A 14,098-nucleotide genomic window follows, 5' to 3' on the forward strand; every position below is an offset into this window, starting at 1 on the left:
CGTCCTGCACCTCATTACTTCCAGGGATGCCTTCGCCCCTGGTGTAAGGAGCCGCCCACTGGGCCCCAGCTCTGGCTCCCAACATGGCAGCAGCTTCAGGCTGAGGCAGTGGAAAGAGAACTCGGTCAGACACTGCGTTCTGGGCCCAGGTTCATGCCCAACAGGCCGTGCATCTTGGGGCGAGGAGCTTCCTCCCCAGGGCCTCTCTCCCCACCTGGCAGGACGGAGCTGGAGGAGGCGGCCCTGCAGGCCCTGAGCCAGGACTGACCCCTGGGGGCGGCTGGGCGGGCCCCCAGCACACAGACCACAGGAGAGGCAAGGTCAGCTCGCACCCTGAGACACCGCTGCCTGGTAGGTCAAAAATGGCTGAACAGTGGCAATTTCAGGTGATTCCACCTGAGGCCACCTGCAGCCACAGTGGCTTGCAGCCTGTGGATGCCAAGCCCAGAACAAAGCGTCTTAAATGGGGACGCTCCCCTCTCCCCACTCAGCCCACCAGGCTGGCTCTCGAGCTCCCACCTCAGAAACAGGGAAGCAGAGAAGGGAGTCAGGAAGGTGGCGGGTGGCTTCCTGGAGTTGGTGAAGGTGGTTGGGTTTGAGCCTGGATCTGCCTTATTTCAGAACACACACCTCCTAACCACTGGGCTCTCCTGCCACGGGCCCCCAGCTGGGACTCTGAAGTCTGAAAGCGTCCTCATCAACGGCCAGCATGGAGGGGCCCTGTGGGCCTTCTCTCTCTCCTGCTGGGAGCACACTTGTTGCCTGCATTTCCTCCCCAGCACTGGTGATGTTGCTTTCTCTCTCTTCCTCTCTCTCTCTCTCTCTTTCATCATAAATAAATTAAAACAACAACAACAACAACAACAAAAAACAACTCCACTTGGGTCCAGGGCTCTGCTGAGATTCCTGCCCCAGGTGAGAGGAGCCCCCACAATTCCCAGGCCAGGACCCCTGAGCATCCTTCTGGAAGGTCAGACCAGCAATAACTTGAGGGTAAAAGGAGGCTTTTTCTTGAACTGGCTGATCTGAGTCTCCTTCCCGCATCCCTCATCCAACATGTCCTCCAGACACCCCTGAAAAGAGTGGGTGCCATCTTGGAGGTTGAGGGGCCATGAGCTGGGCACATTTAAAAATTGCCACCATCTGAGCATTCCCAAGCATGGCACCATCACCCTGCAATTACCTGGTACAGAAGAACCCATTTATATCAGCAAAGGGGCAGGCGGGTCGTTTCCGAGGGACGCCGGGCCCCAGGGGGAGAGGGCTCCAAGTCAGATCGCGGGCCCGGCCTGGAAGGCAGCGTGTGCTAGTGGAGGCAGCGGGAACCCAGCTTCCAGGAGGACCGGGCAGCTCCTGCCTTCCCCGGGCTTCACCCCGTGCCTCACATCCTCCCCCACCGAGCCCGGGCCTATAAACACCTGAGGGAGGTCCCGGCTTCTGCCGCCCACTCGCCTGCCGCCCTGCTCCGGGGTGATGTCAGTGCACAGACTCAGCCCTGGCCGGTTGGGCTGCCACCTCTCAGGAGCCGGGAGGGAGCGCTGTGTGTAGTCATGCTGAATCAGGATGAGCCACGCGTGCCCGAGTCAGGCGTGCCTCCTGAATGCATGCAGTGGCCGGGGTGGGCGTATCTGGGAGCTCGGCCTCCCGAGGCCTGGGGGGAGGGGGTGTGCCCGTGCCAGAGGGGCCGGGGCCACCCGGGACCAGCCCCTCTCCTGGCTCTTCCCTGGGCCGGCCAGGTGAGCAGCGTGGCTTTCTTGATCTCTTGCAACCTCAGTCTCCTCCTCTGAAAAATGGGAGCAACGACATCACGGGAAGATGCCAGGCAGCCTAGGAGGAGACGGTGTGACTCGCCTGCTCCTACAACCCAGCACCACAGAGTTTCGGGTACATCACCGGTGCGCTCCCCACACTCACCCACTGAGTGAATGAGGGGCGAGGCTGCCCTTGCCTGCGGGGCCACCGCGCCATGCGAGCGTTCACGGGACCCGTCTAAACCTCCTCGCCGGCATCGGAGCATGGGCTGGCAGGGCATCAAGCCCTTGTCGTCCGGGCCCACCACAGCGCGTCTAAGCGGAGCCATCCATGGGCCCGAGCGCATTCCCGGGATGAGGGTCAGTGGCGGGCACACAGCCAGAAAATAAACATCGCCCGCCTCACTCCAGTCCACCGCCAGGGGCAGGAGGCTGTAGGAGCTGGAAGAATGAGAAGGCAGTCCATTCGGTTCAAAGGGCGCTTCCTGTCTCAGCCTAGAACTGGGAGATGAGGGAGGTCCCCCCCTCACCTGTTCCCCTTCCCTCCGCCGGACACGTCCTTTCACAGCATCTTCAGTTCTAGGCGGTTCCTGTGGCTCAGAGCCGAGTGCAGCAACACTCCAGGGGCCTCTTTCCCGGGAGGCCAGCTGGCCCCGGCCCCCGCACCCCAGGTCAGGCGATGCCTTCATGACCAGTTCTGGGCCCCCTCGTTCCTGCTCTGGCCTAACCCTCTTAGGGCCACGGTCTGACCCGGGAATTTATGTTTGAGAGCCCCACCCAAAGTCCAGGCCACGTGAACGCCCCAGTGAGGCCAGACCCCAGCTCTGACGCACGCCCTCTGAGGCCCCCGAATTGCCTCGAAGTTGATGCTGTTACATTCCGGTTGCCCTCCCACTCATCCACTGGGCCCAGAAGCGGGGGTTTCAAAGGCGAGGTAATTGTAGGGGTGCTGACTCATTAAAGAAATCATAACACATCCATAAAATGAATTTTAGGCAGCTGATTAATTAAAAGCATGTTTTAAAGATAATGCTTGAGAAAATGCTGGGACCTTGTGATCTACACTGTAAAGAGCAGGGTACAAGATAGTATATAAGCTAGGAGAGCACTTTTGTAAATTTGCATATTATACACTCAAAGATCTACGAAAATAAACAAAAACTATAGTGAAATAGGTATTGCCGCACCCCTATAACTTAGTGTGGTGCCTGGAACAAAATAGGTCTTTAGCAAATATCTAGTGAATGTAGAATGAATAAATAAATATCATCATCAATTTTAACCAGTGGGATTACAAGTGATGTTTCTTTACTTCCTGTGCTCTTCTAGACACTGAGGATTTGATTATTAGTTTAAAAAGGCATTATTTTAAAAACGATCATAAGTAATATAATGACAGGCTTAAAATGCAGCTGAAAAGTGCCTATTAACTCTCCCCTGGCCAGACCATCAAGTGGAAATACACTTTCAAAGGGGCCCAAAGAGCTTGTAAAAGTGGGCCCACTTTTGACTCAGCATGAGAATTTAACTCAAATCTGACTCCAAAGGATCAATTAAGAGTTCGATATTCACTGTACACGTGCACATAGCCTGCCAGCACCACGCCAACCTGGGGAGAAGAGCAAGGTCATGGATAAGGCCCCAGGGCTCCCAGTACTTGTTGCTTATGTGGGGGAAAGATGAACACCCCAAGGACAGCAGCCAGTGAGCATGGGCCCCCAGTGGTGGGGGACGGACTGTGATGGGGACAGTGACGAAGAGCAAGGGGGAGTGTTGGGAACAGGGGTGGTCAGGGAGACTTCCTAGAGGAAGGGTTATGGCCTGGGCCAGACCAGGAAGAAGAGTAAAACATGCTCTTACAGAAACAGAGCTAGAGCGTTTTAGCAGGAGAGCAAGGCCAGCAAGTAGTGGGTGCTCAGTTTGAGTCTGACCGGTTAGAGGGTGGGACCATCCCTGGCTGCGGCCATCCCTACTCTTTGAACCTCCGATGTCTTTGAAGATTTTTCCTTACCTTTGATGTTCTGTGGTCTGCCTGTGGGTTGTCCAGGTGTGAATTCATTTTTATTTACCTTGTCCTGGACTCAGTATGCTTTTTCAAACTCAGAGTGCACATCTTTCTTCAACTGTGAAAATTTCTCAGTCGTTGATGCTTGGGCGTTGCCTCTCCCCCTCTCTCTCCTTCAGGGCAGCCTCTTCAGGGCAGTATATTTGGTTTTCCTGCTTTGTTCTCCAGATGTCTTTTGACTAATTTTTCACATTTTCCATCTCTGCTTCCTGGTGCTTCATTCGGTGTGATTTTCTCAGCTATATCTTCCAAATCACTAAATCTAGAGTTGTGTCTAGCTAAGAGTTTTTTTTTTTTTAAAGGCAATGCTTTTTATTTCCACAATTTCTACTTAGTCCTTCTTTGAATTTATTTCTTAATAAACTGATTTCCTCCGCATTAAAAAGCAATGAGCTATGAAGCCATGAAAAGATGTGGAGGAACCTTAAATGAATACAACTCAGTGAAAGAAGCGAGTCTGATAAGGCTGCCTACTGTGTGACTCCAGCTCTATGACATTCTAGAAAAGGCAGAACTATGGAGACAGTGAAAAGATCAATGATTTCCAGGGGTTGGGGGCAGGGACTGAATAGGAGAAATACAGACAATTTTCAGGCCGTGGAAATATTCTCCGCATGATACCCTAATGGATATGTCATTGTACATCCGTCCGAACATACAACACTGAGTGAATCCTAATGTAAACTATGGACTTGGGTGATGACGATGTGTCAATGCGGGTTCCTCAGTTATAAAAATGCACTGCTCTGGTGGGAAGGTTGGTAATGGGGGAGGCTGTGCGTGTGTGGGGGCAGGGAATACTGTATTTTGCCATGTATAATGCGTACTTTTTGCTCATACTTTTGAGGGCAAAATAAGGATGCACATTATGCATGGGTATAATGATTACATACCATGGGTGTAATAATCCCGTGTATAATGTGCACAAAACATGGGTGCACATCATACACGGCAAAATACATTATGTGGGAAATCTCTATACCTGCCCTTCAATGTGGCTGTGAACTAAAACTGCTCAAAAAAAATTAAAGTCTTAAATTTTTAAAAATGATTACCTACTTTTGTTTTACAGATTTTACTCCTTTTATCTCTTTGAGCACCCGAAATGCTCTTACTTTTTGTCTCTTTTTATATTTTTTTTATTGTTTCTCTTTCCTCATGTGTCAACTCCTCCATTCATGTGGGAGGCTTTTCTTCCTATTGGACTTCCTCAAATGCTTTATAATGTGTTATAATACTATTTTTAAATTTTTAAAATTTTTTATAGTTGTTCAGTTACGATTGTCCCTACTTTCCCCCGTTACCCTCCGCTGCCCTGCCCACCCCTCACCTGCCACTTTCAATCCTCTCCCCTCCCCCGTTCTCTTTGTCCATGGCTCCTTCATACCTGTTCCTTGACTTGACCCCTCCCCTTCTTTGATAATTCATATTCTTTTATATTCTTCACATTGGTCTTCCTGAAATGTGTTCTAATTGTGTGAGAGCTCCCCCTGCGTGGGAATCACCTCTCAGGTGCGGTGGTGGAGGTGCTCCCCCTAGTGGTCCCACCGGGGCCCGCGATCGCGGACATCTCGCCAACGCTGCCTCTCCAGGAGTCTTCCGGACTCACAGTTCTCAGCTGTCTTTCTCAGTTTCTACCTTAGAGTTTCTGCACTTCGTGAGAGGTGAAAGTTTAAACCCCAGGTGCAAGGCCAGCTTGTTCTCTTTTCTTGTGGGTGATTCTATTTCTGCTCATGGCCTAGGACGTTTTTTAACTCATAAGCTGTAACTTCTCTCCCAACTTCCCGCTGTGTTCAGGTCCGAAGGCTTTGGTTCTTGTTCTCCCATGACCGTTCTCGCCAGCGCATCCATGGCCATGTGTGTAATAGTCCCTAAAACACTGCCCACCAGGGTGGGTACAGAACTACCGGTTCATTTATGGCGCCTTGAGATTCAACGTTCTTGTCCTTGAAATCAAATATATATTTCCGTGACATATATATGAAATGCATACATGCGACATATCTATATTCAGCATTTCTGGACGTTCAGGAAATTTCACGTGGTCCTGGGCAAACTATTTAACCTCTGTGTGTCTGGCTTCTTCGCCATAAGACTGCAGTGACGATTAAACAAGTTAACTCATGTAAAATGTTAGGACAGAGGCTGACCCGAAGGTGGTCAACTGATGTAATGGGAATTATTTGTGCTTCTGCTCAGTTCTTCTTGACCAGGCCCAGTCCCATGCCTTTATGTATTTCAAATATATTTTTAAAATAACAACACAATTTTTAAAAATTTCAAACATTGAACTTTCTCTCCTCTCTGCACTTCCAACAGCAAACTTTACACAGGAAGTTAGTAGATAATCTTTTAAAAAATTCTCTTATAATCAATTAAACTTGTTACACTTGAACGTTCAGTTACCACCAAAGCACAATTATAATAATCACCTTAAAACAATGGGCTTATGGTTATTAAGTCCATTCATGATCTATCAAAAGTTATCACCCAGAAAACATTACAAAACTTACTGGTCAAGACCATTTTGGTCTTGAAAAGGATTTCTCTTGTCTTACCCATTCAGGCTGCTATCACAAAGTACCACAGATTTGGGGGCTCCTAAACAATAGAAATTAATTTCTCACAGTTCAGGGGACTGGGAAGTTGAAGGTCAAGGCACTGGCAGATTCTGTTTCTGGGGAGAGCCCACTTCCTGGTCCACAGCTGGCCAACGCCCCTCTGGAGGACGGGACAAGGGAGCTCTCTGGGCTTTCCCTTAGCAGGGCACTAACTCCAACCAGGAGGGCTCCACCCTCTGGCCCCTCCCTCAGCACCTCCTGCAGGCTCCACCTCCTCATCCCGTCACCTTGGGAGTTAGGTTTCAACATACCAGTTTTGAGGGCACACAGACATTCAGACTATGGCTCTCAGGATCATCCCAGAATATTCCCACAGCAGAACAACAGGCAATCATTAAAAAGAGTGAAGACCTTTAAGGTGTGTTGCATTGGAACACTGCCAAGACCACAGAGACAGAAGAGCACGTATATGCTGCGGTCCAGCCTAAATAAAACACAGATATGTGTGAGTGTGTGTGCGTGTGTGTGTGTGCACGACAGAGAGGGAGATTATGCAGAGAGAACATTTCTAGAATGCTCACGAAACTGCAAACAGAGGTTATATAAAATGTTTTCGAGAAGAAAGTGACAAGCTCTGGGCTGTGCCAGCAGTTCACATGGCAGATGGAGCAGGGCGGGGTGGGGAAGCCGGAAGCCACTGGGAGAGGGAGGACCCAGGAGACCGTTTAGAGGACATTGCAGCGGCCTGGGTCAGAGTTGATTGGGCCTCTTCAGAAGCAGAGACAGAGTAGAAAAGACACAAAGAAATGAGATTGACGTTTGAGGTGCTCCCAGCGGTACCCCCAGCGCCTCGCACAGTACCTATACCCGCCAGGTGCTCCACAAACGCATGAAATGGATCCTCTCCCACGTAAAGACTTACCATTCCAGCTCCCAAAAGCATCCCTCTGCGCACCTCAAGAGGCAAATCCCACAGACGCTGTCACCCTCTTCCCGGAGCTCACTCCCCCAGCCCTGGGCCTCAGCGGGGTCAGGAGACAGAGCCCACAGGCAGGCGAGGCTGGGGTGCGGGAAGGGCAGGCGCGCTCTGAGCTGGGCCCTGTTCACATGTGGCAGGAGAGGTGTCCCCAAAAAGCTGCGGGGCCCTGCTTCCCTCAGGAGATAAGGGAAGGCAGGAAAATCACTAGTGAGAAAGGTGGAAAGCCAGCCAAGAAAACCAGGTCTAACCCTACCCACACACACGCACACACAGGCAAGCCCACACCAGCTACCATCACTCGTTGCACTTAGGAGGTGCTTAAAATAGATTTCTTTTCTTCTCTCTTTTTTTTTTTTCAAACTGAGTAAGACAAAGAAAGAAGAGTGAGTAGGAGGAAAAGGAATCTCAAGAGTGTGGCATACGAGGACCAGTTGAAAGAAAGAGAACTGATGTTCCTGAAAAACAGGGCATTCCGTGGCCACTCCTCCCAGACCCCCGTAAGTGAAGGGTCAGCGGGGAGCCTTTGGTGGCGGGGTAGTGAGGGGGAAGAGGGAATAGTTGTATCATCCTGGTATCTTCTGAGCCTAACGTGGGGTCTGGCTTATCGTTTCCTGTTCAAATGTTTGTTGAAGGGATGAATAGATAAATGTGTGGATTAATGGGTAGATGAGTAGGTGGATGGGTGGATGGATGGAAGGATGGATGGGTCAGGGGGGTAGATGGATGGACGGATGGGTAGATTGATGGAAGGATGGACAGTGGATGGATGGATGGCTGGGTGGGTAGATGGGTGGATGGGTGGGTGGGTGGGAGGGTGGGTGGATGGATGCATAGATGGATAGAAAAGAGACTACTTCTACCTGGCTTTCAGAGCCGTAACTGAAACCACTGTTGTATGGCAATCAGGTGGCTGTGATGGGCAGCTTTCAAAGATGGCCCTCAGCAACCCTTCCTCTTGGCATTCACACCTTTGTGTGATCCTCTACCTTTGCATGTTGGCTGGAGCTGCTGACTTCCTCCTAAGGAGCAGACTGCAGCAAAGTGATGGGTGTTATCGTGTGAGGAGGTTACAGAAGACGGCGACTCCCGCCTCCTGGACTCTCTCTGCTGCACACGCTGGTGACAGGCTGCCACAGCGCAGAGAAGCAGGCCAGCAGCCGCGAGGAGCCGAGGCCCTCGGTCCAGCAGCTCACAAGGAACACGGTGCTGCCAACGACCCTGAGTGCGGAAGGCGATCCTTCCCCACGGAGCTTTGCGACGTGGCCCCAGCCTTCCTGGCACGCTCACGCCGGCCTGCAAGGGCCCCCGTTTGAGCTGTGCCAGACTCGGGTCACGGAAACCGTGAGAAGCAAATGTGTGCTGTTTGAAGCCACTCCGTTTTGTGTTACTTGGCTGCCAGCAATCCGTAGCTAATACAGTGGCTTATTGGAGTTTAACACTAAAATGGACATTCTGGTGGTTAAACCAGGCAAGCCACGGCAGTGGTTAAGAGCGTAGGGTTTGGAACGATTCCTGAGTGGGAATCTTGGGTCCCCTACTTACTAGCTGTGTGGCTTTGGGCAAGATGGTCAACTCTCCGAGCCTCTGTTTCTGCATCTTTAAAATCATCATAATTCTCCACTCGTGGCGGTCACACAAGGAGTACATGAAGTGATTATGTAAAATATCAAGCCCGGAACTTGTCACTGAATAGAAGGTAGCTGTTAGAAAAGAAGAATAATAGTGAAGCGCGTTCCTCCCAAAGCAGCAAGTGCCCCATTTCTGGACATGATCAAGCTGAGGCGTGATGGCCACATGCAGGAAGTGAACGGACGCCTAGAGGACCCCGGGCCCTTTCCCAAGCTTCAGGTTAGAGAGCTGTGTGGTGGCCTGGCCAAGGCCAAAGGGCAGGGGGGATCGGGGTGCTGAGGACCGTCAGGGTTACCTTGCACCAGGGACCAGTACCAGGGGTAGTCGGCCTGCACCGTGGGCGGCACCTTCCCTCCTGCACAGCCGTTGGGCCCTCATGGGGCCCAGGAAGGTAAACACCCAGCCAGGAAGTGATTGTCGCGGGCATGGGGCCAGCTCGGGGCCGAGGCAGGTCTGAAGGTCAGGAATGCCTTCCAGGGAGCCTTTTCCCAGAAAGGACAGGCATTTGCCTGTGGGCTCTTGGGGACAGAGCAGAGGCCGTGTGGACCTCACAGGGGACAGGCCAGCCTGCTCCAAGGCCCCCGGACAGGACAGAGGACAGGAGAGGAGGAGCGGCCAGGAGGCACGACTGCTGGGACTACTTACTCACTGGCAGGTGAGCCAAGAGTGTCGGTATTTTTTTGTTAAATGAGATGAAACGCGAGATGGAATGGAGGTTGCAGCCAGGACGGGATGGGGAAGAGCCCAGCAGGCGTCCAGGAGAGGAGACCACTGCCTACCACTCATGGAGGGGCAGCTCCAAGAAGCAGCCCAGATCTTGCTCCCGAGATCCAGGCTAGTCTTGGCTCAGGCGCCACGCTTCCAGCCAGGACTCAAGTTCGCTGGTTTTGAACTGGGCTGATGTTTCCTTCTGGTGCCTCTCCTGGGGTGGCCATGGGGCCAAGGGAGACAATAAGCAGGACTGGCGACAGCACTTGCAGGGCCGCATGCAAAGGAAGCACGTGGGCCCCGCATTCAAAAGTTATTATGAGTTTTGAGAATGAAGGATTGGAAAATTATTGAGAACGGCAACATAAGTGCCTTAAAGCAGGGGAGCGGCTCTTCTAAGAGCAGGTTCCCGTGTGAACGCACCGGCCACAGCCCATGGCCCTGGTCCTGATAACAGACGCGCCGTATGGCCCCGGAGACGTGCCAAACACACCGTGATTGCTATGAGCCCGCGGCGCTGATCTCAGGGTCAGGAAGTGCGCGTGGGGAGTGAAAGTCACAGCCGCCAAGGAATGGCCCTCAGCAAGGCCAACCCACTACGTCGCCCCCTGCTGCTCAGGGCCCCCCTTCCACAGGACAGGAGGCTCCGCCCCTCTGAACTTCTGGACTGGCGCACCTGGCTGGCAGCAGGCCAATCAAGGTGTGACTCGGATGCCTGGGCACAGCATTCTCCTGGGTGTGGTGGGCTGGGCTCTTCTTTTCTTTCTTGACCTGAAGTTCAGGACGTTCACAGTCACTGGCTAAACGGAACAGGACTTGTGGTCCCTGTCCCTTGGCCAATCGTGCTGTGTTCTGACGACGACCAACACATCTCTGGCTTTTGGAGAAATGCTTGTGTTAATGCAGTGAGACCACTGGTGGGGGTGTGCCAGTCCCCCCCGCCCCCCTCCCGTCACCTCTGTCCTCCCCGCCCCTTCTCCCTCTCCACTGCCCCGCCCAGGTTTCCCTTGCCTCTTCCCTCCAGCCGCACCTCGTGCCGCCCAACAGAAACCAGTGTCCCCGTGGGTGTCTGAAACTTTCCAGTCTGTGACAGCCAACAATAACCACTTTCCTTGACGCCTTGCCAGAGTCCAAATTGTCTTGAAAGCCCCACCCTTGGAGGGGCTCCCCACGGGAGGGGCGGGGCGGCCCCAGCGGCCATAGATGGAGGGCAACAGCAGTGGGCCAGGGGCGGGCCGCTCTGGCCCAGGCCAGGGCAGCCCAGGACACCTCCACCAGGGGACGCCCCAGCCCAGAGACTCAGCACAAGAGGCCAAATCTGCCGCCCGCCTGTTGGCTCACCCGGGACACTGGAGCCGCTGTGTGTCTCAATGGCCCATCAGCCCGCCAGCCTGAGATCAGACACCGCATCTCCCAGGATGGGGTCTTTCCCCCCTCCGCAAGCCCAATGCCTCCCCAGAAAGTGGGTTACCCCTGACCTTCTGAGGTTACCCGCAGCACCTAAAATGGCAACAATCCCTTCCTCAAGTCATTGCTGAGCACCTCGGCAGGCGAGGCTTCGCAGAGGCGCTCGGGGCGCAGAGGGGACAGCCAGAGGCCGGAGGCCAGGGCAGGGGCCCTTCCTCCGCAAGGGGGCCCCCAGGGCGCCCCCTCATCCCAGGAAGGGTCATGGGGCGGTGAGGCATTTTGGCCAACTGAGGCGGGAGATACATCTCTGAGCCTATGGGTCATCTCTATTCAGCGTGGGCCTGGAAGGAATTTCCTTTCTGGTCACCTGGAGCTCACCTTTCCCCACTCCACCCAGGGGGCGGGGCTCTGCCTCTGGCCCTGTAGGAAATGTCCAGAGGAGCCTATCAGGCTCACTCTTTCCCTGGTCGACAGCGGTCCTTGAAGCCCCGCTCTGGGGGGATCTTTCAACGGTGAGGGAAAGGCTCCTACCCTACTGTGTACTTTCTGAGGAATTTAGCTTTGAATTTGAAAATGATGTTAATGTTCTTGGTGCTCAGTTGGTTAGAGCGTCGTCCTGATAGGCCAAGGTTGTGGGTGCAATCTCCAGTCAGGGCACGTCAAGAACGAAGCAGTGAGTGCGTAAATGAGTGGAAGAACAAAATCGATGTTTCTCTCCTCCTCCTCCTTCTTTCTCAAATCAACCAATTGAAAAACATTCCTTTAAAAATCCATCTGGCACATAGACAATTTTTCCTAGCGCCTGAGATATCAGAGCAGTCGCCTACAACTTTCTACAGCTTTCTGGCCTTTATGGAACCCATTCAGAGTCAAGATCAAAGTCATTTGCAGTCGGCTAACTTGGGGTCCAAGTCAAGGTTAAGACATGGAGAGATTCTGACTTGGGGTCAAAATGAAGCCGCTGTGGTGTTCACTCTAGGACAAACAGACCCCTCTAGGCTGTTTGGAGAAACATTACTCTTGCTGCCTATTTGCGTATTCATTCACTGGAGAAATACCCCAGAAACTGCCAAAATAAAGTAGCAGGCACAGGCTGCGGAGGCTCAGGGGGCCCTCCTGTGACTGCTTGGCCCCGGCTGGGTCTCTGTCTACCCTTATCCCTCTCTGAACCCCTCTAGTCCTCTCAGGCTGTGTTCTCAGGAAAGCCTGTCGGTTGCAGGTCAGAATGTTCCGAATGGAAAGTGGAGAGCCATAGTTTAGCAAGCACGCTCTTCCCACTCTGCCACAGCCAGGCTGCCTCTCCCACTGCTGCTGTGTGACCTGGGCTGAGTCAGTCAGCCTCTCTGAACCTCCATGTCCTCCTCTGTCAAAATGAGGGAAATGGGACAGGACCGTGATGATCAGACAGGATTGCGCGGAGTGTTTGGTGAAGCGATGGATAGAACGCGCTTGGCACTTTTAGCCGTGACGATCGCGATAGGCCTGGGGAAAGAAAAGGAACCCTTCTTTTCGATACAAAAGTTGACTGTAAGCAGCAGAGAGAGGACGTATCAGTTTACACAGAGCATTGAGCGCTGAACAGACGTGTGCAGAGAGCTCCGAGATGTAGAGAGAACTGGGTCTTTGCAGGGTTTGCCCAGCCTGCGGCAGGCGCCCTGCGCTGGCCCACGGAGAGCGCCCCCTGTCAGCGGGGCCCTGCTGGGCTGCTGGCTGCGGGGAGACTGCACGCTCCCCAGGTCCCCTCGAAGTGTCGACACAGGGGACCCACACTCGCGACTGCCCTCCCATGAGTAAGTGAAGGCATGTTTTTCTGGCAAATTTAGATGATGCTTCAAATTTAAAAAGTAAAACATTAAAAAAAATTAAAAAAAGAAAAGCTGGTTTGCTAAATGCCAGCATGGAAACAATTTGAGGAACTCCTCGGTGAGCCCACCTCACAGAGTCCGGGCTCCGGCTGCAGAAGGGTGTGCTAGCTTCTCACGGCTGCTGTGATAACGACCAGGCACCAAGTGGCTTAAAACAACACAAACGGTCACCTTGCAGTTCTGGAGGACGGCGCTCCACAGCAGGTCGGGCTGGGCTGCAAGCTAGGTACCGGCAGGGCTGCGCTCCCCCGGGGGCTCCGGGCGAGACCTTCCTTTGCCTTCTTTAGCTTCTAGAGGCCGTCGCCATCCATATCCCTAGCCTTAGCCTCCTCCTTGGCCTTCGAAGCCAGCAGCATAGCCAGATGCTGGAGAGAGAAAGGGGTCCGTGAATGAGCGGAGGCCTCCGTGGACCTCAGGAGGGTGGGCTGTGCATGGAAGGGCTTCTAGGCCCCCAGGAACAAGGGGGGGGCCTGGAAGACAGAGCACAGAGGAACTCTGCTCTGTAAGAGGGGTACAGCAGGTGGGGCGACGGGCATGAGCCCAGGGGCCAGTCAAAGCTGAAAAGCTATGCCAGAGGCCGGGCAGCAGGGGCCAAAGAGAAGTCTGGGAGGGGGCGGGGGTGGAGACTGCTCAGATCAGAGAGAGGCTGAGATCGGGGCGGGGGGCGGGGGAGAGCGCAGGTGCCTCTGTGGACTGGGGGCTGGGCCACCCTCCTGGGGAAGCCCCTCGCCACCTCCTGGGGGGTCTCCTCTGCGCGGACAGGCCTCAAACATCTGCCACAGCTGCCTTGTGCCCCTGAACATGCCCTACGGTCCACCTGCAAGGTGAGGATTATTTGCCATCAAAAGCACCTGCTTTGTGAACACGAGTGTCAGAGGAGCAGGTGGCAGGCCCCTCGGAGAGCGGCGGCCTTCGTCCCCTCGGGGCCAGGTGACAGTGAACACACTCCCCTGCACACAGTGCCAGGGGAATTTCAGACTGGCCGAGGTTCAGTTTCGGCAGGTTGAGTGGAGCGGTGAAGCCCTGCTGGGCTGTGACAAGGTGCCCCTGTCCCCAGCCCTGGGCCCAAGGGAGTCCCAGCTCCCAGGGCGGAAGACCGTCTCAGTTTGGAAGCGAGCGGAGCTCTGGCGTCT

The 14,098-nt window shown here is 53.7% G+C and overlaps 2 protein-coding genes across 2 annotated transcripts in view; one reads left to right on the top strand and one right to left on the bottom strand.

Annotated features, from left to right (window-relative positions):
- SNORC (secondary ossification center associated regulator of chondrocyte maturation) overlaps window positions 1-14,098 on the bottom strand; it is a 252,871-nt gene that overhangs the window by 154,480 nt on the left and 84,293 nt on the right. The window lies entirely within an intron of this gene.
- NGEF (neuronal guanine nucleotide exchange factor) overlaps window positions 9,480-14,098 on the top strand; it is an 81,811-nt gene continuing 77,192 nt past the window's right edge. Inside the window, exon 1 of the mRNA XM_054571358.1 lies at window positions 9,480-9,640. The gene's annotated coding sequence lies outside the window, so the exon portion shown is untranslated. The remainder of the gene's footprint in view (window positions 9,641-14,098) is intronic.

This window comes from Pteronotus mesoamericanus, unplaced genomic scaffold (assembly GCF_021234165.1).
Source record: "Pteronotus mesoamericanus isolate MK-2021 breed Mesoamerican mustached bat unplaced genomic scaffold, CSHL_Meso_final contig_1018, whole genome shotgun sequence".
NCBI classification, from domain to species: domain Eukaryota; kingdom Metazoa; phylum Chordata; class Mammalia; order Chiroptera; family Mormoopidae; genus Pteronotus; species Pteronotus mesoamericanus.